Source organism: Coregonus clupeaformis, chromosome 17, assembly GCF_020615455.1.
Source record: "Coregonus clupeaformis isolate EN_2021a chromosome 17, ASM2061545v1, whole genome shotgun sequence".
Taxonomy (NCBI): domain Eukaryota; kingdom Metazoa; phylum Chordata; class Actinopteri; order Salmoniformes; family Salmonidae; genus Coregonus; species Coregonus clupeaformis.
The window spans coordinates 6,590,307-6,616,515 of NC_059208.1; the positions used below are offsets into that span (position 1 = coordinate 6,590,307).

Below are 26,209 nucleotides of genomic sequence, written 5' to 3' on the forward strand. Positions count from 1 at the left end.
GACAAAGTAACACCAGTTAGAATGACTAGAACAGAAAAAGTAACACCAGTTAGAATGACTAGAACAGACAAAGTAACACCAGTTAGAATGACTAGAACAGACAAAGTAACACCAGTTAGAATGACTAGAACAGACAAAGAACACCAGTTAGAATGACTAGAACAGACAAAGTAACACCAGTTAGAATGACTAGAACATACAAAGTAACTCCAGTTAGAATGACTAGAACAGACAAAGTAACACCAGTTAGAATGACTAGAACAGACAAAGTAACACCAGTTAGAATGACTAGAACAGACAAACACCAGTTAGAATGACTAGAACAGACAAACACCAGTTAGAATGACTAGAACAGACAAAGTAACACCAGTTAGAATGACTAGAACAGACAAAGTAACACCAGTTAGAATGACTAGAACAGACAAAGTAACACCACCGTTAGAATGACTAGAACAGGAAAAAGTAACACCAGTTAGAATGACTAGAACATACAAAGTGACACCAAATAGAATGACTAGAACAGACAAAGTAACACCACCGTTAGAATGACTAGAACAGGAAAAAGTAACACCAGTTAGAATGACTAGAACAGACAAAGTAACACCAGTTAGAATGACTAGAACAGACAAAGTAACACCAGTTAGAATGACTAGAACAGACAAAGTAACACCAGTTAGAATGACTAGAACAGACAAAGTAACACCACAGTTAGCATGACTAGAACAGGAAAAAGTAACACCAGTTAGAATGACTAGAAGAGACAAAGTAACTCCAGTCAGAATGACTAGAACAGACAAAGTAACACCAGTTAGAATGACTAGAACAGGAAAAAGTAACACCAGTTAGAATGACTAGAACAGACAAAGTAACTCCAGTCAGAATGACTAGAACAGACAAAGTAACACCAGTTAGAATGACTAGAACAGACAAAGTAACACCACAGTTAGCATGACTAGAACAGGAAAAGTAACACCAGTTAGAATGACTAGAACAGGAAAAAGTAACACCAGTTAGAATGACTAGAACAGACAAAGTAACACCAGTTAGAATGACTAGAACAGACAAAGTAACACCAGTTAGAATGACTAGAACAGACAAAGTAACACCAGTTAGAATGACTAGAACAGGAAAAAGTAACACCAGTTAGAATGACTAGAACAGACAAAGTAACACCAGTTAGAATGACTAGAACAGACAAAGTAACACCAGTTAGAATGACTAGAACAGACAAAGTAACACCACCGTTAGAATGACTAGAACAGGAAAAAGTAACACCATTTAGAATGACTAGAGCAGACAAAGTAACACCAGTTAGAATGACTAGAACAGACAAAGTAACACCACAGTTAGAATGACTAGAACATACAAAGTAACACCAGTTAGAATGACTAGAACATACAAAGTAACACCAGTTAGAATGACTAGAACAGACAAAGTAACACCAGTTAGAATGACTAGAACAGACAAAGTAACACCACTGTTAGAATGACTAGAACAGGAAAAAGTAACACCAGTTAGAATGACTAGAACAGACAAAGTAACACCAGTTAGAATGACTAGAACATACAAAGTAACACCACAGTTAGAATGACTAGAACAGACAAAGTAACACCAGTTAGAATGACTAGAACAGACAAAGTAACACCACAGTTAGAATGACTAGAACAGGAAAAAGTAACACCAGTTAGAATGACTAGAGCAGACAAAGTAACACCAGTTAGAATGACTAGAACAGACAAAGTAACACCAGTTAGAATGACTAGAACAGACAAAGTAACACCAGTTAGAATGACTAGAACATACAAAGTAACACCAGTTAGAATTACTAGAACAGACAAAGTAACTCCAGTTAGAATGACTAGAACAGACAAAGTACCTCCAGTTAGAATGACTAGAACATACAAAGTAACACCAGTTAGAATGACTAGAACAGACAAAGTAACACCAGTTAGAATGACTAGAACAGACAAAGTAACACAGGTTAGAATGACTAGAACAGACAAAGTAACTCCAGTTAGAATGACTAGAACATACAAAGTAACACCAGTTAGAATGAATAGAACAGACAAAGTAACACCAGTTAGAATGACTAGAACAGACAAAGTAACACCAGTTAGAATGACTAGAACATACAAAGTAACACCAGTTAGAATGACTAGAACAGACAAAGTAACACCAGTTAGAATGGCTAGAACAGACAAATTAACTCCAGTTAGAATGACTAGAACAGACAAAGTAACACCAGTTAGAAAGACTAGAACATACAAAGTAACACCAGTTAGAATGACTAGAACAGACAAAGTAACACCACCGTTAGAATTACTAGAACAGACAAAGTAACACCAGTTAGAATGACTAGAACAGACAAAGTAACACCAGTTAGAATGACTAGAACAGACAAAGTAACACCAGTTAGAATGACTAGAACAGACAAAGTAACACCAGTTAAAATGACTAGAACAGACAAAGTAACACCAGTTAGAATGACTAGAACCGACAAAGTAACACCAGTTAGAATGACTAGAACATACAAAGTAACACCAGTTAGAATGACTAGAACAGACAAAGTAACTCCAGTTAGAATGACTAGAACAGACAAAGTAACTCCAGTTAGAATGACTAGAACAGGAAAAAGTAACACCAGTTAGAATGACTAGAACAGACAAAGTAACACCAGTTAGAATGACTAGAACAGACAAAGTAACACCAGTTAGAATGACTAGAACAGACAAAGTAACACCAGTTAGAATGACTAGAACAGACAAAGTAACACCACAGTTAGCATGACTAGAACAGGAAAAAGTAACACCAGTTAGAATGACTAGAAGAGACAAAGTAACTCCAGTCAGAATGACTAGAACAGACAAAGTAACACCAGTTAGAATGACTAGAACAGGACAAAAGTAACACCAGTTAGAATGACTAGAACAGACAAAGTAACTCCAGTCAGAATGACTAGAACAGACAAAGTAACACCAGTTAGAATGACTAGAACAGACAAAGTAACACCAGTTAGAATGACTAGAACAGACAAAGTAACACCAGTTAGAATGACTAGAACAGACAAAGTAACACCAGTTAGAATGACTAGAACAGGAAAAAGTAACACCAGTTAGAATGACTAGAACAGACAAAGTAACACCAGTTAGAATGACTAGAACAGACAAAGTAACACCAGTTAGAATGACTAGAACAGGAAAAAGTAACACCATTTAGAATGACTAGAGCAGACAAAGTAACACCAGTTAGAATGACTAGAACAGACAAAGTAACACCACAGTTAGAATGACTAGAACAGACAAAGTAACACCAGTTAGAATGACTAGAACATACAAAGTAACACCAGTTAGAATGACTAGAACAGACAAAGTAACACCAGTTAGAATGACTAGAACAGACAAAGTAACACCAGTTAGAATGACTAGAACAGACAAAGTAACACCAGTTAGAATGACTAGAACATACAAAGTAACTCCAGTTAGAATGACTAGAACAGACAAAGTAACACCAGTTAGAATGACTAGAACAGACAAAGTAACACCAGTTAGAATGACTAGAACAGACAAACACCAGTTAGAATGACTAGAACAGACAAACACCAGTTAGAATGACTAGAACAGACAAAGTAACACCAGTTAGAATGACTAGAACAGACAAAGTAACACCAGTTAGAATGACTAGAACAGACAAAGTAACACCACCGTTAGAATGACTAGAACAGGAAAAGTAACACCAGTTAGAATGACTAGAACATACAAAGTGACACCAAATAGAATGACTAGAACAGACAAAGTAACACCACCGTTAGAATGACTAGAACAGGAAAAAGTAACACCAGTTAGAATGACTAGAACAGACAAAGTAACACCAGTTAGAATGACTAGAACAGACAAAGTAACACCAGTTAGAATGACTAGAACAGACAAAGTAACACCAGTTAGAATGACTAGAACAGACAAAGTAACACCACAGTTAGCATGACTAGAACAGGAAAAAGTAACACCAGTTAGAATGACTAGAAGAGACAAAGTAACTCCAGTCAGAATGACTAGAACAGACAAAGTAACACCAGTTAGAATGACTAGAACAGGAAAAAGTAACACCAGTTAGAATGACTAGAACAGACAAAGTAACTCCAGTCAGAATGACTAGAACAGACAAAGTAACACCAGTTAGAATGACTAGAACAGACAAAGTAACACCAGTTAGAATGACTAGAACAGACAAAGTAACACCAGTTAGAATGACTAGAACAGACAAAGTAACACCACAGTTAGCATGACTAGAACAGGAAAAAGTAACACCAGTTAGAATGACTAGAACAGGAAAAAGTAACACCAGTTAGAATGACTAGAACAGACAAAGTAACACCAGTTAGAATGACTAGAACAGACAAAGTAACACCAGTTAGAATGACTAGAACAGACAAAGTAACACCAGTTAGAATGACTAGAACAGGAAAAAGTAACACCAGTTAGAATGACTAGAACAGACAAAGTAACACCAGTTAGAATGACTAGAACAGACAAAGTAACACCAGTTAGAATGACTAGAACAGGAAAAAGTAACACCATTTAGAATGACTAGAGCAGACAAAGTAACACCAGTTAGAATGACTAGAACAGACAAAAGTAACACCACAGTTAGAATGACTAGAACAGACAAAGTAACACCAGTTAGAATGACTAGAACATACAAAGTAACACCAGTTAGAATGACTAGAACAGACAAAGTAACACCAGTTAGAATGACTAGAACAGACAAAGTAACACCAGTTAGAATGACTAGAACATACAAAGTAACTCCAGTTAGAATGACTAGAACAGACAAAGTAACACCAGTTAGAATGACTAGAACAGACAAAGTAACACCAGTTAGAATGACTAGAACAGACAAACACCAGTTAGAATGACTAGAACAGACAAACACCAGTTAGAATGACTAGAACAGACAAAGTAACACCAGTTAGAATGACTAGAACAGACAAAGTAACACCAGTTAGAATGACTAGAACAGACAAAGTAACACTAGTTAGAATGACTAGAACAGACAAAGTAACACCAGTTAGAATGACTAGAACATACAAAGTAACACCAGTTAGAATGACTAGAACAGACAAAGTAACACCAGTTAGAATGACTAGAACAGACAAAGTAACACCAGTTAGAATGACTAGAACAGACAAAGTAACTCCAGTTAGAATGACTAGAACAGACAAAGTAACACCAGTTAGAAAGACTAGAACATACAAAGTAACACCACCGTTAGAATGACTAGAACAGACAAAGTAACACCACCGTTAGAATGACTAGAACAGACAAAGTAACACCAGTTAGAATGACTAGAACAGACAAAGTAACACCAGTTAGAATGACTAGAACAGACAAAGTAACACCAGTTAAAATGACTAGAACAGACAAAGTAACACCACCGTTAGAATGACTAGAACAGACAAAGTAACACCAGTTAGAATGACTAGAACAGACAAAGTAACACCAGTTAGAATGACTAGAACATACAAAGTAACACCAGTTAGAATGACTAGAACAGACAAAGTAACACCACAGTTAGAATGACTAGAACAGACAAAGTAACACCACAGTTAGAATGACTAGAACAGACAAAGTAACACCAGTTAGAATGACTAGAACAGACAAAGTAACACCAGTTAGAATGACTAGAACATACAAAGTAACACCAGTTAGAATGACTAGAACAGGCAAAGTAACACCAGTTAGAATGACTAGAACAGACAAAGTAACACCAGTTAGAATGACTAGAACAGACAAAGTAACACCAGTTAGAAAGACTAGAACATACAAAGTAACACCAGTTAGAATGACTAGAACAGACAAAGTAACACCACAGTTAGAATGACTAGAACAGACAAAGTAACACCACAGTTAGAATGACTAGAACAGACAAAGTAACACCACAGTTAGAATGACTAGAACAGGAAAAAGTAAAACCAGTTAGAATGACTAGAACAGACAAAGTAACACCAGTTAGAATGACTAGAACAGACAAAGTAACACCAGTTAGAATGACTAGAACATACAAAGTAACACCAGTTAGAATGACTAGAACAGACAAAGTAACACCACCGTTAGAATGACTAGAACAGACAAAGTAACACCAGTTAGAAAGACTAGAACATACAAAGTAACACCAGTTAGAATGACTAGAACAGACAAAGTAACACCACCGTTAGAATTACTAGAACAGACAAAAGTAACACCAGTTAGAATGACTAGAACAGACAAAGTAACACCAGTTAGAATGACTAGAACAGACAAAGTAACACCAGTTAGAATGAATAGAACAGACAAAGTAACACCAGTTAAAATGACTAGAACAGACAAAGTAACACCAGTTAGAATGACTAGAACCGACAAAGTAACACCAGTTAGAATGACTAGAACATACAAAGTAACACCAGTTAGAATGACTAGAACAGACAAAGTAACTCCAGTTAGAATGACTAGAACAGACAAAGTAACTCCAGTTAGAATGACTAGAACATACAAAGTAACACCAGTTAGAATGACTAGAACAGACAAAGTAACACCAGTTAGAATGACTAGAACAGACAAAGTAACACAGGTTAGAATGACTAGAACAGACAAAGTAACTCCAGTTAGAATGACTAGAACATACAAAGTAACACCAGTTAGAATGACTAGAACAGACAAAGTAACACCAGTTAGAATGACTAGAACAGACAAAGTAACACTAGTTAGAATGACTAGAACAGACAAAGTAACACCAGTTAGAATGACTAGAACATACAAAGTAACACCAGTTAGAATGACTAGAACAGACAAAGTAACACCAGTTAGAATGACTAGAACAGACAAAGTAACACCAGTTAGAATGACTAGAACAGACAAAGTAACTCCAGTTAGAATGACTAGAACAGACAAAGTAACACCACCGTTAGAATGACTAGAACAGACAAAGTAACACCACCGTTAGAATGACTAGAACAGACAAAGTAACACCAGTTAGAATGACTAGAACAGACAAAGTAACACCACCGTTAGAATGACTAGAACAGACAAAGTAACACCAGTTAAAATGACTAGAACAGACAAAAGTAACACCACCGTTAGAATGACTAGAACAGACAAAGTAACACCAGTTAGAATGACTAGAACAGACAAAGTAACACCAGTTAGAATGACTAGAACATACAAAGTAACACCAGTTAGAATGACTAGAACAGACAAAAGTAACACCACAGTTAGAATGACTAGAACAGACAAAGTAACACCACAGTTAGAATGACTAGAACAGACAAAGTAACACCAGTTAGAATGACTAGAACAGACAAAGTAACACCAGTTAGAATGACTAGAACATACAAAAGTAACACCAGTTAGAATGACTAGAACAGGCAAAGTAACACCAGTTAGAATGACTAGAACAGACAAAGTAACACCAGTTAGAATGACTAGAACAGACAAAGTAACACCAGTTAGAAAGACTAGAACATACAAAGTAACACCAGTTAGAATGACTAGAACAGACAAAGTAACACCACAGTTAGAATGACTAGAACAGACAAAGTAACACCACAGTTAGAATGACTAGAACAGACAAAGTAACACCACAGTTAGAATGACTAGAACAGGAAAAAGTAAAACCAGTTAGAATGACTAGAACAGACAAAGTAACACCAGTTAGAATGACTAGAACAGACAAAGTAACACCAGTTAGAATGACTAGAACATACAAAGTAACACCAGTTAGAATGACTAGAACAGACAAAGTAACACCACCGTTCGAATGACTAGAACAGACAAAGTAACACCAGTTAGAAAGACTAGAACATACAAAGTAACACCAGTTAGAATGACTAGAACAGACAAAGTAACACCACCGTTAGAATTACTAGAACAGACAAAGTAACACCAGTTAGAATGACTAGAACAGACAAAGTAACACCAGTTAGAATGACTAGAACAGACAAAGTAACACCAGTTAGAATGACTAGAACAGACAAAGTAACACCAGTTAAAATGACTAGAACAGACAAAGTAACACCAGTTAGAATGACTAGAACCGACAAAGTAACACCAGTTAGAATGACTAGAACATACAAAGTAACACCAGTTAGAATGACTAGAACAGACAAAGTAACTCCAGTTAGAATGACTAGAACAGACAAAGTAACTCCAGTTAGAATGACTAGAACATACAAAGTAACACCAGTTAGAATGACTAGAACAGACAAAGTAACACCAGTTAGAATGACTAGAACAGACAAAGTAACACAGGTTAGAATGACTAGAACAGACAAAGTAACTCCAGTTAGAATGACTAGAACATACAAAGTAACACCAGTTAGAATGACTAGAACAGACAAAGTAACACCAGTTAGAATGACTAGAACAGACAAAGTAACACTAGTTAGAATGACTAGAACAGACAAAGTAACACCAGTTAGAATGACTAGAACATACAAAGTAACACCAGTTAGAATGACTAGAACAGACAAAGTAACACCAGTTAGAATGACTAGAACAGACAAAGTAACACCAGTTAGAATGACTAGAACAGACAAAGTAACTCCAGTTAGAATGACTAGAACAGACAAAGTAACACCAGTTAGAAAGACTAGAACATACAAAGTAACACCACCGTTAGAATGACTAGAACAGACAAAGTAACACCACCGTTAGAATGACTAGAACAGACAAAGTAACACCAGTTAGAATGACTAGAACAGACAAAGTAACACCAGTTAGAATGACTAGAACAGACAAAGTAACACCAGTTAAAATGACTAGAACAGACAAAGTAACACCACCGTTAGAATGACTAGAACAGACAAAGTAACACCAGTTAGAATGACTAGAACAGACAAAGTAACACCAGTTAGAATGACTAAAACATACAAAGTAACACCAGTTAGAATGACTAAAACATACAAAGTAACACCAGTTAGAATGACTAGAACAGACAAAGTAACACCACAGTTAGAATGACTAGAACAGACAAAGTAACACCACAGTTAGAATGACTAGAACAGACAAAGTAACACCAGTTAGAATGACTAGAACATACAAAGTAACACCAGTTAGAATGACTAGAACATACAAAGTAACACCAGTTAGAATGACTAGAACAGGCAAAGTAACACCAGTTAGAATGACTAGAACAGACAAAGTAACACCAGTTAGAATGACTAGAACAGACAAAGTAACACCAGTTAGAAAGACTAGAACATACAAAGTAACACCAGTTAGAATGACTAGAACAGACAAAGTAACACCACAGTTAGAATGACTAGAACAGACAAAGTAACACCACAGTTAGAATGACTAGAACAGACAAAGTAACACCACAGTTAGAATGACTAGAACAGGAAAAAGTAACACCAGTTAGAATGACTAGAACAGACAAAGTAACACCAGTTAGAATGACTAGAACAGACAAAGTAACACCAGTTAGAATGACTAGAACATACAAAGTAACACCAGTTAGAATGACTAGAACAGACAAAGTAACACCACCGTTAGAATGACTAGAACAGACAAAGTAACACCAGTTAAAATGACTAGAACAGACAAAGTAACACCACCGTTAGAATGACTAGAACAGACAAAGTAACACCAGTTAGAATGACTAGAACAGACAAAGTAACACCAGTTAGAATGACTAAAACATACAAAGTAACACCAGTTAGAATGACTAGAACAGACAAAGTAACTCCAGTTAGAATGACTAGAACATACAAAGTAACACCAGTTAGAATGACTAGAACAGACAAAGTAACACCAGTTAGAATGACTAGAACAGACAAAGTAACACCAGTTAGAATGACTAGAACAGACAAAGTAACACCAGTTAGAATGACTAGAACAGACAAAGTAACACCAGTTAGAATGACTAGAACAGACAAAGTAACACCACCCGTTAGAATGACTAGAACAGGAAAAAGTAACACCAGTTAGAATGACTAGAACATACAAAGTGACACCAAATAGAATGACTAGAACAGACAAAGTAACACCAAGTTAGAATGACTAGAACAGGAAAAAGTAACACCAGTTAGAATGACTAGAACAGACAAAGTAACACCAGTTAGAATGACTAGAACAGACAAAGTAACACCAGTTAGAATGACTAGAACAGACAAAGTAACACCAGTTAGAATGACTAGAACAGAGCAAAGTAACACCACAGTTAGCATGACTAGAACAGGAAAAAGTAACACCAGTTAGAATGACTAGAAGAGACAAAGTAACCCAGTCAGAATGACTAGAACAGACAAAGTAACACCAGTTAGAATGACTAGAACAGGAAAAAGTAACACCAGTTAGAATGACTAGAACAGACAAAGTAACTCCAGTCAGAATGACTAGAACAGACAAAGTAACACCAGTTAGAATGACTAGAACAGACAAAGTAACACCAGTTAGAATGACTAGAACAGACAAAGTAACACCAGTTAGAATGACTAGAACAGACAAAGTAACACCACAGTTAGCATGACTAGAACAGGAAAAAAGTAACACCAGTTAGAATGACTAGAACAGGAAAAAGTAACACCAGTTAGAATGACTAGAACAGACAAAGTAACACCAGTTAGAATGACTAGAACAGACAAAGTAACACCAGTTAGAATGACTAGAACAGACAAAGTAACACCAGTTAGAATGACTAGAACAGAAAAGTAACACCAGTTAGAATGACTAGAACAGACAAAGTAACACCAGTTAGAATGACTAGAACAGACAAAGTAACACCAGTTAGAATGACTAGAACAGGAAAAAGTAACACCATTTAGAATGACTAGAGCAGACAAAGTAACACCAGTTAGAATGACTAGAACAGACAAAGTAACACCACAGTTAGAATGACTAGAACAGACAAAGTAACACCAGTTAGAATGACTAGAACAGACAAAGTAACACCAGTTAGAATGACTAGAACAGACAAAGTAACACCAGTTAGAATGACTAGAACAGACAAAGTAACACCAGTTAGAATGACTAGAACATACAAAGTAACACCAGTTAGAATGACTAGAACAGACAAAGTAACACCAGTTAGAATGACTAGAACAGACAAAGTTAGAATGATAACAAAACACCAGTTAGAATGACTAGAACAGACAAAGTAACACCAGTTAGAATGACTAGAACAGACAAAGTAACACCAGTTAGAATGACTAGAACAGACAAAGTAACACCAGTTAGAATGACTAGAACAGACAAAGTAACACCAGTTAGAATGACTAGAACAGACAAACACCAGTTAGAATGACTAGAACAGACAAACACCAGTTAGAATGACTAGAACAGACAAAGTAACACCAGTTAGAATGACTAGAACAGACAAAGTAACACCAGTTAGAATGACTAGAACAGACAAAGTAACACCACCGTTAGAATGACTAGAACAGGAAAAAGTAACACCAGTTAGAATGACTAGAACATACAAAGTGACACCAAATAGAATGACTAGAACAGACAAAGTAACACCACCGTTAGAATGACTAGAACAGGAAAAAGTAACACCAGTTAGAATGACTAGAACAGACAAAGTAACACCAGTTAGAATGACTAGAACAGACAAAGTAACACCAGTTAGAATGACTAGAACAGACAAAGTAACACCAGTTAGAATGACTAGAACAGACAAAGTAACACCACAGTTAGCATGACTAGAACAGGAAAAAGTAACACCAGTTAGAATGACTAGAAGAGACAAAGTAACTCCAGTCAGAATGACTAGAACAGACAAAGTAACACCAGTTAGAATGACTAGAACAGGAAAAAGTAACACCAGTTAGAATGACTAGAACAGACAAAGTAACTCCAGTCAGAATGACTAGAACAGACAAAGTAACACCAGTTAGAATGACTAGAACAGACAAAGTAACACCACAGTTAGCATGACTAGAACAGGAAAAAGTAACACCAGTTAGAATGACTAGAACAGGAAAAAGTAACACCAGTTAGAATGACTAGAACAGACAAAGTAACACCAGTTAGAATGACTAGAACAGACAAAGTAACACCAGTTAGAATGACTAGAACAGACAAAGTAACACCAGTTAGAATGACTAGAACAGGAAAAAGTAACACCAGTTAGAATGACTAGAACAGACAAAGTAACACCAGTTAGAATGACTAGAACAGACAAAGTAACACCAGTTAGAATGACTAGAACAGACAAACACCAGTTAGAATGACTAGAACAGACAAAGTAACACCAGTTAGAATGACTAGAACATACAAAGTAACTCCAGTTAGAATGACTAGAACAGACAAAGTAACACCAGTTAGAATGACTAGAACAGACAAAGTAACACCAGTTAGAATGACTAGAACAGACAAAGTAACACCAGTTAGAATGACTAGAACAGACAAACACCAGTTAGAATGACTAGAACAGACAAAGTAACACCAGTTAGAATGACTAGAACAGACAAAGTAACACCAGTTAGAATGACTAGAACAGACAAAGTAACACCACCGTTAGAATGACTAGAACAGGAAAAAGTAACACCAGTTAGAATGACTAGAACATACAAAGTGACACCAGTTAGAATGACTAGAACAGACAAAGTAACACCACCGTTAGAATGACTAGAACAGGAAAAAGTAACACCAGTTAGAATGACTAGAACAGACAAAGTAACACCAGTTAGAATGACTAGAACAGACAAAGTAACACCAGTTAGAATGACTAGAACAGACAAAGTAACACCAGTTAGAATGACTAGAACAGACAAAGTAACACCACAGTTAGCATGACTAGAACAGGAAAAAGTAACACCAGTTAGAATGACTAGAAGAGACAAAGTAACTCCAGTCAGAATGACTAGAACAGACAAAGTAACACCAGTTAGAATGACTAGAACAGGAAAAAGTAACACCAGTTAGAATGACTAGAACAGACAAAGTAACTCCAGTTAGAATGACTAGAACAGACAAAGTAACACCAGTTAGAATGACTAGAACAGACAAAGTAACACCACAGTTAGCATGACTAGAACAGGAAAAAGTAACACCAGTTAGAATGACTAGAACAGGAAAAAGTAACACCAGTTAGAATGACTAGAACAGACAAAGTAACACCAGTTAGAATGACTAGAACAGACAAAGTAACACCAGTTAGAATGACTAGAACAGACAAAGTAACACCAGTTAGAATGACTAGAACAGGAAAAAGTAACACCAGTTAGAATGACTAGAACAGACAAAGTAACACCAGTTAGAATGACTAGAACAGACAAAGTAACACCACTGTTAGAATGACTAGAACAGGAAAAAGTAACACCAGTTAGAATGACTAGAACAGACAAAGTAACACCAGTTAGAATGACTAGAACATACAAAGTAACACCACAGTTAGAATGACTAGAACAGACAAAGTAACACCAGTTAGAATGACTAGAACAGACAAAGTAACACCACAGTTAGAATGACTAGAACAGGAAAAAGTAACACCAGTTAGAATGACTAGAGCAGACAAAGTAACACCAGTTAGAATGACTAGAACAGACAAAGTAACACCAGTTAGAATGACTAGAACAGACAAAGTAACACCAGTTAGAATGACTAGAACATACAAAGTAACACCAGTTAGAATTACTAGAACAGACAAAGTAACTCCAGTTAGAATGACTAGAACAGACAAAGTACCTCCAGTTAGAATGACTAGAACATACAAAGTAACACCAGTTAGAATGACTAGAACAGACAAAGTAACACCACGTTAGAATGACTAGAACAGACAAAGTAACACAGGTTAGAATGACTAGAACAGACAAAGTAACTCCAGTTAGAATGACTAGAACATACAAAGTAACACCAGTTAGAATGAATAGAACAGACAAAGTAACACCAGTTAGAATGACTAGAACAGACAAAGTAACACCAGTTAGAATGACTAGAACATACAAAGTAACACCAGTTAGAATGACTAGAACAGACAAAGTAACACCAGTTAGAATGGCTAGAACAGACAAATTAACTCCAGTTAGAATGACTAGAACAGACAAAGTAACACCAGTTAGAAAGACTAGAACATACAAAGTAACACCAGTTAGAATGACTAGAACAGACAAAGTAACACCACCGTTAGAATTACTAGAACAGACAAAGTAACACCAGTTAGAATGACTAGAACAGACAAAGTAACACCAGTTAGAATGACTAGAACAGACAAAGTAACACCAGTTAGAATGACTAGAACAGACAAAGTAACACCAGTTAAAATGACTAGAACAGACAAAGTAACACCAGTTAGAATGACTAGAACCGACAAAGTAACACCAGTTAGAATGACTAGAACATACAAAGTAACACCAGTTAGAATGACTAGAACAGACAAAGTAACTCCAGTTAGAATGACTAGAACAGACAAAGTAACTCCAGTTAGAATGACTAGAACAGGCAAAGTAACACCAGTTAGAATGACTAGAACAGACAAAGTAACACCAGTTAGAATGACTAGAACAGACAAAGTAACACCAGTTAGAATGACTAGAACAGACAAAGTAACACCAGTTAGAATGACTAGAACATACAAAGTAACACCACAGTTAGCATGACTAGAACAGGAAAAAGTAACACCAGTTAGAATGACTAGAAGAGACAAAGTAACTCCAGTCAGAATGACTAGAACAGACAAAGTAACACCAGTTAGAATGACTAGAACAGGAAAAAGTAACACCAGTTAGAATGACTAGAACAGACAAAGTAACTCCAGTCAGAATGACTAGAACAGACAAAGTAACACCAGTTAGAATGACTAGAACAGACAAAGTAACACCAGTTAGAATGACTAGAACAGACAAAGTAACACCAGTTAGAATGACTAGAACAGACAAAGTAACACCAGTTAGAATGACTAGAACAGAAAAAGTAACACCAGTTAGAATGACTAGAACAGACAAAGTAACACCAGTTAGAATGACTAGAACAGACAAAGTAACACCAGTTAGAATGACTAGAACAGGAAAAAGTAACACCATTTAGAATGACTAGAGCAGACAAAGTAACACCAGTTAGAATGACTAGAACAGACAAAGTAACACCACAGTTAGAATGACTAGAACAGACAAAGTAACACCAGTTAGAATGACTAGAACAGACAAAGTAACACCAGTTAGAATGACTAGAACAGACAAAGTAACACCAGTTAGAATGACTAGAACAGACAAAGTAACACCAGTTAGAATGACTAGAACAGACAAAGTAACACCAGTTAGAATGACTAGAACATACAAAGTAACTCCAGTTAGAATGACTAGAACAGACAAAGTAACACCAGTTAGAATGACTAGAACAGACAAAGTAACACCAGTTAGAATGACTAGAACAGACAAAGCACCAGTTAGAATGACTAGAACAGACAAAGTCACCAGTTAGAATGACTAGAACAGACAAAGTAACACCAGTTAGAATGACTAGAACAGACAAAGTAACACCAGTTAGAATGACTAGAACAGACAAAGTAACACCACCGTTAGAATGACTAGAACAGGAAAAAGTAACACCAGTTAGAATGACTAGAACATACAAAGTGACACCAAATAGAATGACTAGAACAGACAAAGTAACACCACCGTTAGAATGACTAGAACAGGAAAAGTAACACCAGTTAGAATGACTAGAACAGACAAAGTAACACCAGTTAGAATGACTAGAACAGACAAAGTAACACCAGTTAGAATGACTAGAACAGACAAAGTAACACCAGTTAGAATGACTAGAACAGACAAAGTAACACCACAGTTAGCATGACTAGAACAGGAAAAAGTAACACCAGTTAGAATGACTAGAAGAGACAAAGTAACTCCAGTCAGAATGACTAGAACAGACAAAGTAACACCAGTTAGAATGACTAGAACAGGAAAAAGTAACACCAGTTAGAATGACTAGAACAGACAAAGTAACTCCAGTCAGAATGACTAGAACAGACAAAGTAACACCAGTTAGAATGACTAGAACAGACAAAGTAACACCAGTTAGAATGACTAGAACAGACAAAGTAACACCAGTTAGAATGACTAGAACAGACAAAGTAACACCACAGTTAGCATGACTAGAACAGGAAAAAGTAACACCAGTTAGAATGACTAGAACAGGAAAAAGTAACACCAGTTAGAATGACTAGAACAGACAAAGTAACACCAGTTAGAATGACTAGAACAGACAAAGTAACACCAGTTAGAATGACTAGAACAGACAAAGTAACACCAGTTAGAATGACTAGAACAGGAAAAAGTAACACCAGTTAGAATGACTAGAACAGACAAAGTAACACCAGTTAGAATGACTAGAACAGACAAAGTAACACCAGTTAGAATGACTAGAACAGGAAAAAGTAACACCATTTAGAATGACTAGAGCAGACAAAGTAACACCAGTTAGAATGACTAGAACAGACAAAGTAACACCACAGTTAGAATGACTAGAACAGACAAAGTAACACCAGTTAGAATGACTAGAACATACAAAGTAACACCAGTTAGAATGACTAGAACAGACAAAGTAACACCAGTTAGAATGACTAGAACAGACAAAGTAACACCAGTTAGAATGACTAGAACATACAAAGTAACTCCAGTTAGAATGACTAGAACAGACAAAGTAACACCAGTTAGAATGACTAGAACAGACAAAGTAACACCAGTTAGAATGACTAGAACAGACAAACACCAGTTAGAATGACTAGACAAACACCAGTTAGAATGACTAGAACAGACAAAGTAACACCAGTTAGAATGACTAGAACAGACAAAGTAACACCAGTTAGAATGACTAGAACAGACAAAGTAACACTAGTTAGAATGACTAGAACAGACAAAGTAACACCAGTTAGAATGACTAGAACATACAAAGTAACACCAGTTAGAATGACTAGAACAGACAAAGTAACACCAGTTAGAATGACTAGAACAGACAAAGTAACACCAGTTAGAATGACTAGAACAGACAAAGTAACTCCAGTTAGAATGACTAGAACAGACAAAGTAACACCAGTTAGAAAGACTAGAACATACAAAGTAACACCACCGTTAGAATGACTAGAACAGACAAAGTAACACCACCGTTAGAATGACTAGAACAGACAAAGTAACACCAGTTAGAATGACTAGAACAGACAAAGTAACACCAGTTAGAATGACTAGAACAGACAAAGTAACACCAGTTAAAATGACTAGAACAGACAAAGTAACACCACCGTTAGAATGACTAGAACAGACAAAGTAACACCAGTTAGAATGACTAGAACAGACAAAGTAACACCAGTTAGAATGACTAGAACATACAAAGTAACACCAGTTAGAATGACTAGAACAGACAAAGTAACACCACAGTTAGAATGACTAGAACAGACAAAGTAACACCACAGTTAGAATGACTAGAACAGACAAAGTAACACCAGTTAGAATGACTAGAACAGACAAAGTAACACCAGTTAGAATGACTAGAACATACAAAGTAACACCAGTTAGAATGACTAGAACAGGCAAAGTAACACCAGTTAGAATGACTAGAACAGACAAAGTAACACCAGTTAGAATGACTAGAACAGACAAAGTAACACCAGTTAGAAAGACTAGAATATACAAAGTAACACCAGTTAGAATGACTAGAACAGACAAAGTAACACCACAGTTAGAATGACTAGAACAGACAAAGTAACACCACAGTTAGAATGACTAGAACAGACAAAGTAACACCACAGTTAGAATGACTAGAACAGGAAAAAGTAACACCAGTTAGAATGACTAGAACAGACAAAGTAACACCAGTTAGAATGACTAGAACAGACAAAGTAACACCAGTTAGAATGACTAGAACATACAAAGTAACACCAGTTAGAATGACTAGAACAGACAAAGTAACACCACCGTTAGAATGACTAGAACAGACAAAGTAACACCAGTTAGAAAGACTAGAACATACAAAGTAACACCAGTTAGAATGACTAGAACAGACAAAGTAACACCACCGTTAGAATTACTAGAACAGACAAAGTAACACCAGTTAGAATGACTAGAACAGACAAAGTAACACCAGTTAGAATGACTAGAACAGACAAAGTAACACCAGTTAGAATGAATAGAACAGACAAAGTAACACCAGTTAAAATGACTAGAACAGACAAAGTAACACCAGTTAGAATGACTAGAACCGACAAAGTAACACCAGTTAGAATGACTAGAACATACAAAGTAACACCAGTTAGAATGACTAGAACAGACAAAGTAACTCCAGTTAGAATGACTAGAACAGACAAAGTAACTCCAGTTAGAATGACTAGAACATACAAAGTAACACCAGTTAGAATGACTAGAACAGACAAAGTAACACCAGTTAGAATGACTAGAACAGACAAAGTAACACAGGTTAGAATGACTAGAACAGACAAAGTAACTCCAGTTAGAATGACTAGAACATACAAAGTAACACCAGTTAGAATGACTAGAACAGACAAAGTAACACCAGTTAGAATGACTAGAACAGACAAAGTAACACCAGTTAGAATGACTAGAACAGACAAAGTAACACCAGTTAGAATGACTAGAACAGACAAAGTAACACCAGTTAGAATGACTAGAACAGACAAAGTAACACCAGTTAGAATGACTAGAACAGACAAAGTAACACCAGTTAGAATGACTAGAACAGACAAAGTAACTCCAGTTAGAATGACTAGAACAGACAAAGTAACACCACCGTTAGAATGACTAGAACAGACAAAGTAACACCACCGTTAGAATGACTAGAACAGACAAAGTAACACCAGTTAGAATGACTAGAACAGACAAAGTAACACCAGTTAGAATGACTAGAACAGACAAAGTAACACCAGTTAAAATGACTAGAACAGACAAAGTAACACCACCGTTAGAATGACTAGAACAGACAAAGTAACACCAGTTAGAATGACTAGAACAGACAAAGTAACACCAGTTAGAATGACTAGAACATACAAAGTAACACCAGTTAGAATGACTAGAACAGACAAAGTAACACCACAGTTAGAATGACTAGAACAGACAAAGTAACACCACAGTTAGAATGACTAGAACAGACAAAGTAACACCAGTTAGAATGACTAGAACAGACAAAGTAACACCAGTTAGAATGACTAGAACATACAAAGTAACACCAGTTAGAATGACTAGAACAGGCAAAGTAACACCAGTTAGAATGACTAGAACAGACAAAGTAACACCAGTTAGAATGACTAGAACAGACAAAGTAACACCAGTTAGAAAGACTAGAACATACAAAGTAACACCAGTTAGAATGACTAGAACAGACAAAGTAACACCACAGTTAGAATGACTAGAACAGACAAAGTAACACCACAGTTAGAATGACTAGAACAGACAAAGTAACACCACAGTTAGAATGACTAGAACAGGAAAAAGTAAAACCAGTTAGAATGACTAGAACAGACAAAGTAACACCAGTTAGAATGACTAGAACAGACAAAGTAACACCAGTTAGAATGACTAGAACATACAAAGTAACACCAGTTAGAATGACTAGAACAGACAAAGTAACACCACCGTTCGAATGACTAGAACAGACAAAGTAACACCAGTTAGAATGACTAGAACATACAAAGTAACACCAGTTAGAATGACTAGAACAGACAAAGTAACACCACCGTTAGAATGACTAGAACAGACAAAGTAACACCAGTTAGAATGACTAGAACAGACAAAGTAACACCAGTTAGAATGACTAGAACAGACAAAGTAACACCAGTTAGAATGACTAGAACAGACAAAGTAACACCAGTTAGAATGACTAGAACAGACAAAGTAACACCAGTTAGAATGACTAGAACCGACAAAGTAACACCAGTTAGAATGACTAGAACATACAAAGTAACACCAGTTAGAATGACTAGAACAGACAAAGTAACTCCAGTTAGAATGACTAGAACAGACAAAGTAACTCCAGTTAGAATGACTAGAACATACAAAGTAACACCAGTTAGAATGACTAGAACAGACAAAGTAACACCAGTTAGAATGACTAGAACAGACAAAGTAACACAGGTTAGAATGACTAGAACAGACAAAGTAACTCCAGTTAGAATGACTAGAACATACAAAGTAACACCAGTTAGAATGACTAGAACAGACAAAGTAACACCAGTTAGAATGACTAGAACAGACAAAGTAACACTAGTTAGAATGACTAGAACAGACAAAGTAACACCAGTTAGAATGACTAGAACATACAAAGTAACACCAGTTAGAATGACTAGAACAGACAAAGTAACACCAGTTAGAATGACTAGAACAGACAAAGTAACACCAGTTAGAATGACTAGAACAGACAAAGTAACTCCAGTTAGAATGACTAGAACAGACAAAGTAACACCAGTTAGAAAGACTAGAACATACAAAGTAACACCACCGTTAGAATGACTAGAACAGACAAAGTAACACCACCGTTAGAATGACTAGAACAGACAAAGTAACACCAGTTAGAATGACTAGAACAGACAAAGTAACACCAGTTAGAATGACTAGAACAGACAAAGTAACACCAGTTAAAATGACTAGAACAGACAAAGTAACACCACCGTTAGAATGACTAGAACAGACAAAGTAACACCAGTTAGAATGACTAGAACAGACAAAGTAACACCAGTTAGAATGACTAGAAACAGACAAAGTAACACCAGTTAGAATGACTAGAACATACAAAGTAACACCAGTTAGAATGACTAGAACAGACAAAGTAACACCACAGTTAGAATGACTAGAACAGACAAAGTAACACCACAGTTAGAATGACTAGAACAGACAAAGTAACACCAGTTAGAATGACTAGAACAGACAAAGTAACACCAGTTAGAATGACTAGAACATACAAAGTAACACCAGTTAGAATGACTAGAACAGGCAAAGTAACACCAGTTAGAATGACTAGAACAGACAAAGTAACACCAGTTAGAATGACTAGAACAGACAAAGTAACACCAGTTAGAAAGACTAGAACATACAAAGTAACACCAGTTAGAATGACTAGAACAGACAAAGTAACACCACAGTTAGAATGACTAGAACAGACAAAGTAACACCACAGTTAGAATGACTAGAACAGACAAAGTAACACCACAGTTAGAATGACTAGAACAGGAAAAAGTAACACCAGTTAGAATGACTAGAACAGACAAAGTAACACCAGTTAGAATGACTAGAACAGACAAAGTAACACCAGTTAGAATGACTAGAACATACAAAGTAACACCAGTTAGAATGACTAGAACAGACAAAGTAACACCACCGTTAGAATGACTAGAACAGACAAAGTAACACCACGTTAGAATGACTAGAACAGACAAAGTAACACCACCGTTAGAATGACTAGAACAGACAAAGTAACACCAGTTAGAATGACTAGAACAGACAAAGTAACACCAGTTAGAATGACTAGAACATACAAAGTAACACCAGTTAGAATGACTAGAACAGACAAAGTAACACCACAGTTAGAATGACTAGAACAGACAAAGTAACACCACAGTTAGAATGACTAGAACAGACAAAGTAACACCAGTTAGAATGACTAGAACAGACAAAGTAACACCACGTTAGAATGACTAGAACATACAAAGTAACACCAGTTAGAATGACTAGAACAGGCAAAGTAACACCAGTTAGAATGACTAGAACAGACAAAGTAACACCAGTTAGAATGACTAGAACAGACAAAGTAACACCAGTTAGAAAGACTAGAACATACAAAGTAACACCAGTTAGAATGACTAGAACAGACAAAGTAACACCACAGTTAGAATGACTAGAACAGACAAAGTAACACCACAGTTAGAATGACTAGAACAGACAAAGTAACACCACAGTTAGAATGACTAGAACAGGAAAAAGTAACACCAGTTAGAATGACTAGAACAGACAAAGTAACACCAGTTAGAATGACTAGAACAGACAAAGTAACACCAGTTAGAATGACTAGAACATACAAAGTAACACCAGTTAGAATGACTAGAACAGACAAAGTAACACCACCGTTAGAATGACTAGAACAGACAAAGTAACTCCAGTTAGAATGACTAGAACAGACAAAGTAACTCCAGTTAGAATGACTAGAACATACAAAGTAACACCAGTTAGAATGACTAGAACAGACAAAGTAACACCAGTTAGAATGACTAGAACAGACAAAGTAACACAGGTTAGAATGACTAGAACAGACAAAGTAACTCCAGTTAGAATGACTAGAACATACAAAGTAACACCAGTTAGAATGACTAGAACAGACAAAGTAACACCAGTTAGAATGACTAGAACAGACAAAGTAACACTAGTTAGAATGACTAGAACAGACAAAGTAACACCAGTTAGAATGACTAGAACATACAAAGTAACACCAGTTAGAATGACTAGAACAGACAAAGTAACACCAGTTAGAATGACTAGAACAGACAAAGTAACACCAGTTAGAATGACTAGAACAGACAAAGTAACTCCAGTTAGAATGACTAGAACAGACAAAGTAACACCAGTTAGAAAGACTAGAACATACAAAGTAACACCACCGTTAGAATGACTAGAACAGACAAAGTAACACCACCGTTAGAATGACTAGAACAGACAAAGTAACACCAGTTAGAATGACTAGAACAGACAAAGTAACACCAGTTAGAATGACTAGAACAGACAAAGTAACACCAGTTAAAATGACTAGAACAGACAAAGTAACACCACCGTTAGAATGACTAGAACAGACAAAGTAACACCAGTTAGAATGACTAGAACAGACAAAGTAACACCACCGTTAGAATGACTAGAACAGACAAAGTAACACCACCGTTAGAATGACTAGAACAGACAAAGTAACACCACAGTTAGAATGACTAGAACAGACAAAGTAACACCACAGTTAGAATGACTAGAACAGACAAAGTAACACCAGTTAGAATGACTAGAACAGACAAAGTAACACCAGTTAGAATGACTAGAACATACAAAGTAACACCAGTTAGAATGACTAGAACAGGCAAAGTAACACCAGTTAGAATGACTAGAACAGACAAAGTAACACCAGTTAGAATGACTAGAACAGACAAAGTAACACCAGTTAGAAAGACTAGAACATACAAAGTAACACCAGTTAGAATGACTAGAACAGACAAAGTAACACCACAGTTAGAATGACTAGAACAGACAAAGTAACACCACAGTTAGAATGACTAGAACAGACAAAGTAACACCACAGTTAGAATGACTAGAACAGGAAAAAGTAACACCAGTTAGAATGACTAGAACAGACAAAGTAACACCAGTTAGAATGACTAGAACAGACAAAGTAACACCAGTTAGAATGACTAGAACATACAAAGTAACACCAGTTAGAATGACTAGAACAGACAAAGTAACACCACCGTTAGAATGACTAGAACAGACAAAGTAACACCAGTTAAAATGACTAGAACAGACAAAGTAACACCAGTTAGAATGACTAGAACAGACAAAGTAACACCACCGTTAGAATTACTAGAACAGACAAAGTAACACCAGTTAGAATGACTAGAACAGACAAAGTAACACCAGTTAGAATGACTAGAACAGACAAAGTAACACCAGTTAGAATGACTAGAACAGACAAAGTAACACCAGTTAAAATGACTAGAACAGACAAAGTAACACCAGTTAGAATGACTAGAACCGACAAAGTAACACCAGTTAGAATGACTAGAACATACAAAGTAACACCAGTTAGAATGACTAGAACAGACAAAGTAACACAGGTTAGAATGACTAGAACAGACAAAGTAACTCCAGTTAGAATGACTAGAACATACAAAGTAACACCAGTTAGAATGACTAGAACATACAAAGTAACACCACCGTTAGAATGACTAGAACAGACAAAGTAACACCAGTTAGAATGACTAGAACAGACAAAGTAACACCAGTTAGAATGACTAGAACAGACAAAGTAACACCAGTTAGAATGACTAGAACAGACAAAGTAACACCAGTTAAAATGACTAGAACAGACAAAGTAACACCACCGTTAGAATGACTAGAACAGACAAAGTAACACCAGTTAGAATGACTAGAACAGACAAAGTAACACCAGTTAGAATGACTAGAACATACAAAGTAACACCAGTTAGAATGACTAGAACAGACAAAGTAACACCACAGTTAGAATGACTAGAACAGACAAAGTAACACCACAGTTAGAATGACTAGAACAGACAAAGTAACACCAGTTAGAATGACTAGAACAGACAAAGTAACACCAGTTAGAATGACTAGAACATACAAAGTAACACCAGTTAGAATGACTAGAACAGGCAAAGTAACACCAGTTAGAATGACTAGAACAGACAAAGTAACACCAGTTAGAATGACTAGAACAGACAAAGTAACACCAGTTAGAAAGACTAGAACATACAAAGTAACACCAGTTAGAATGACTAGAACAGACAAAGTAACACCACAGTTAGAATGACTAGAACAGACAAAGTAACACCACAGTTAGAATGACTAGAACAGACAAAGTAACACCACAGTTAGAATGACTAGAACAGGAAAAAGTAACACCAGTTAGAATGACTAGAACAGACAAAGTAACACCAGTTAGAATGACTAGAACAGACAAAGTAACACCAGTTAGAATGACTAGAACATACAAAGTAACACCAGTTAGAATGACTAGAACAGACAAAGTAACACCACCGTTAGAATGACTAGAACAGACAAAGTATCACCAGTTAGAATGACTAGAACAGACAAAGTAACACCAGTTAGAATGACTAGAACAGACAAAGTAACACCAGTTAGAATGACTAGAACAGACAAAGTAACACCAGTTAGAATGACTAGAACATACAAAGTAACACCAGTTAGAATGACTAGAACATACAAAGTAACACCAGTTAGAATGACTAGAACAGGCAAAGTAACACCAGTTAGAATGACTAGAACAGACAAAGTAACACCAGTTAGAATGACTAGAACAGACAAAGTAACACCAGTTAGAAAGACTAGAACATACAAAGTAACACCACAGTTAGAATGACTAGAACAGACAAAGTAACACCACAGTTAGAATGACTAGAACAGACAAAGTAACACCACAGTTAGAATGACTAGAACAGACAAAGTAACACCACAGTTAGAATGACTAGAACAGGAAAAAGTAACACCAGTTAGAATGACTAGAACAGACAAAGTAACACCAGTTAGAATGACTAGAACAGACAAAGTAACACCAGTTAGAATGACTAGAACAGACAAAGAAACACCACCATTAGAATGACTAGAACAGACAAAGTAACACCACCGTTAGAATGACTAGAACAGACAAAGTAACACCAGTTAGAATGACTAGAACAGACAAAGTAACACCAGTTAGAATGACTAGAACAGACAAAGTAACACCACCATTAGAATGACTAGAACAGACAAAGTAACACCACCGTTAGAATGACTAGAACAGACAAAGTAACACCAGTTAGAATGACTAGAACAGACAAAGTGACACCAAATAGAGTTTGAATGACTAGAATGGACAAACTCCCCAGCATGGCAGAATATGGAGTGAGGAGAGATGATTTGTAGCTGCCTGTCACACAGGCTCCTACAGGGCATGGTGTTGAAAGCTGCAGATGTGGCACACTGTGACATTGAACCAGGCTGGAGGAAATCACAACTCCGTTCTGACATCCATCCATCCACCCAACTGTCTCCAGGCCTGGCGTCATTGTGACGTGCTTGTGTCCTTGCCTTGTGGACGGGTACAGGGACGGGGGCCGGGGACGGTTGGGTAGTGAATGGGAGATATTCTATTAATTCTAGGCCAAGTTGCATGGTCTGGAAAGCAGCGAGATAAGGTGTTGCTGCACACCTCCTAAATCAAAACTAGGATATAAACAATGCATGTTATTATGAATAAATGCAAAGCCAAGGGTGACCCAGATAATATTATGTGATTGCAACACTTCCGGTCACAGTCCTGGTTTCCTATACTTAAAAACTAATTCATTTCCGCAATGTTTTAAAAAATGAAACAACATTTTTCCGACATAACAATTTGAGATAACCAAAAAATGATTAAGTCCGTTGAACAAGTGCTTGGTTGGAGATGGTGTCCTGTCTTTTTGTGAGGAGGAAGCCTACTGTTTGAACTGCACACTAACTAGACCTGCATTATCCTGTCCGGGAGAA

At 36.5% G+C, this 26,209-nt stretch overlaps 1 protein-coding gene across 2 annotated transcripts in view; it reads right to left on the reverse strand.

Moving 5' to 3' along the window:
* Window positions 1-26,209, reverse strand: part of LOC121586524 (trafficking protein particle complex subunit 9-like) — a 349,081-nt gene that overhangs the window by 87,755 nt on the left and 235,117 nt on the right. The gene's annotated exons all lie outside the window — the stretch shown is intronic.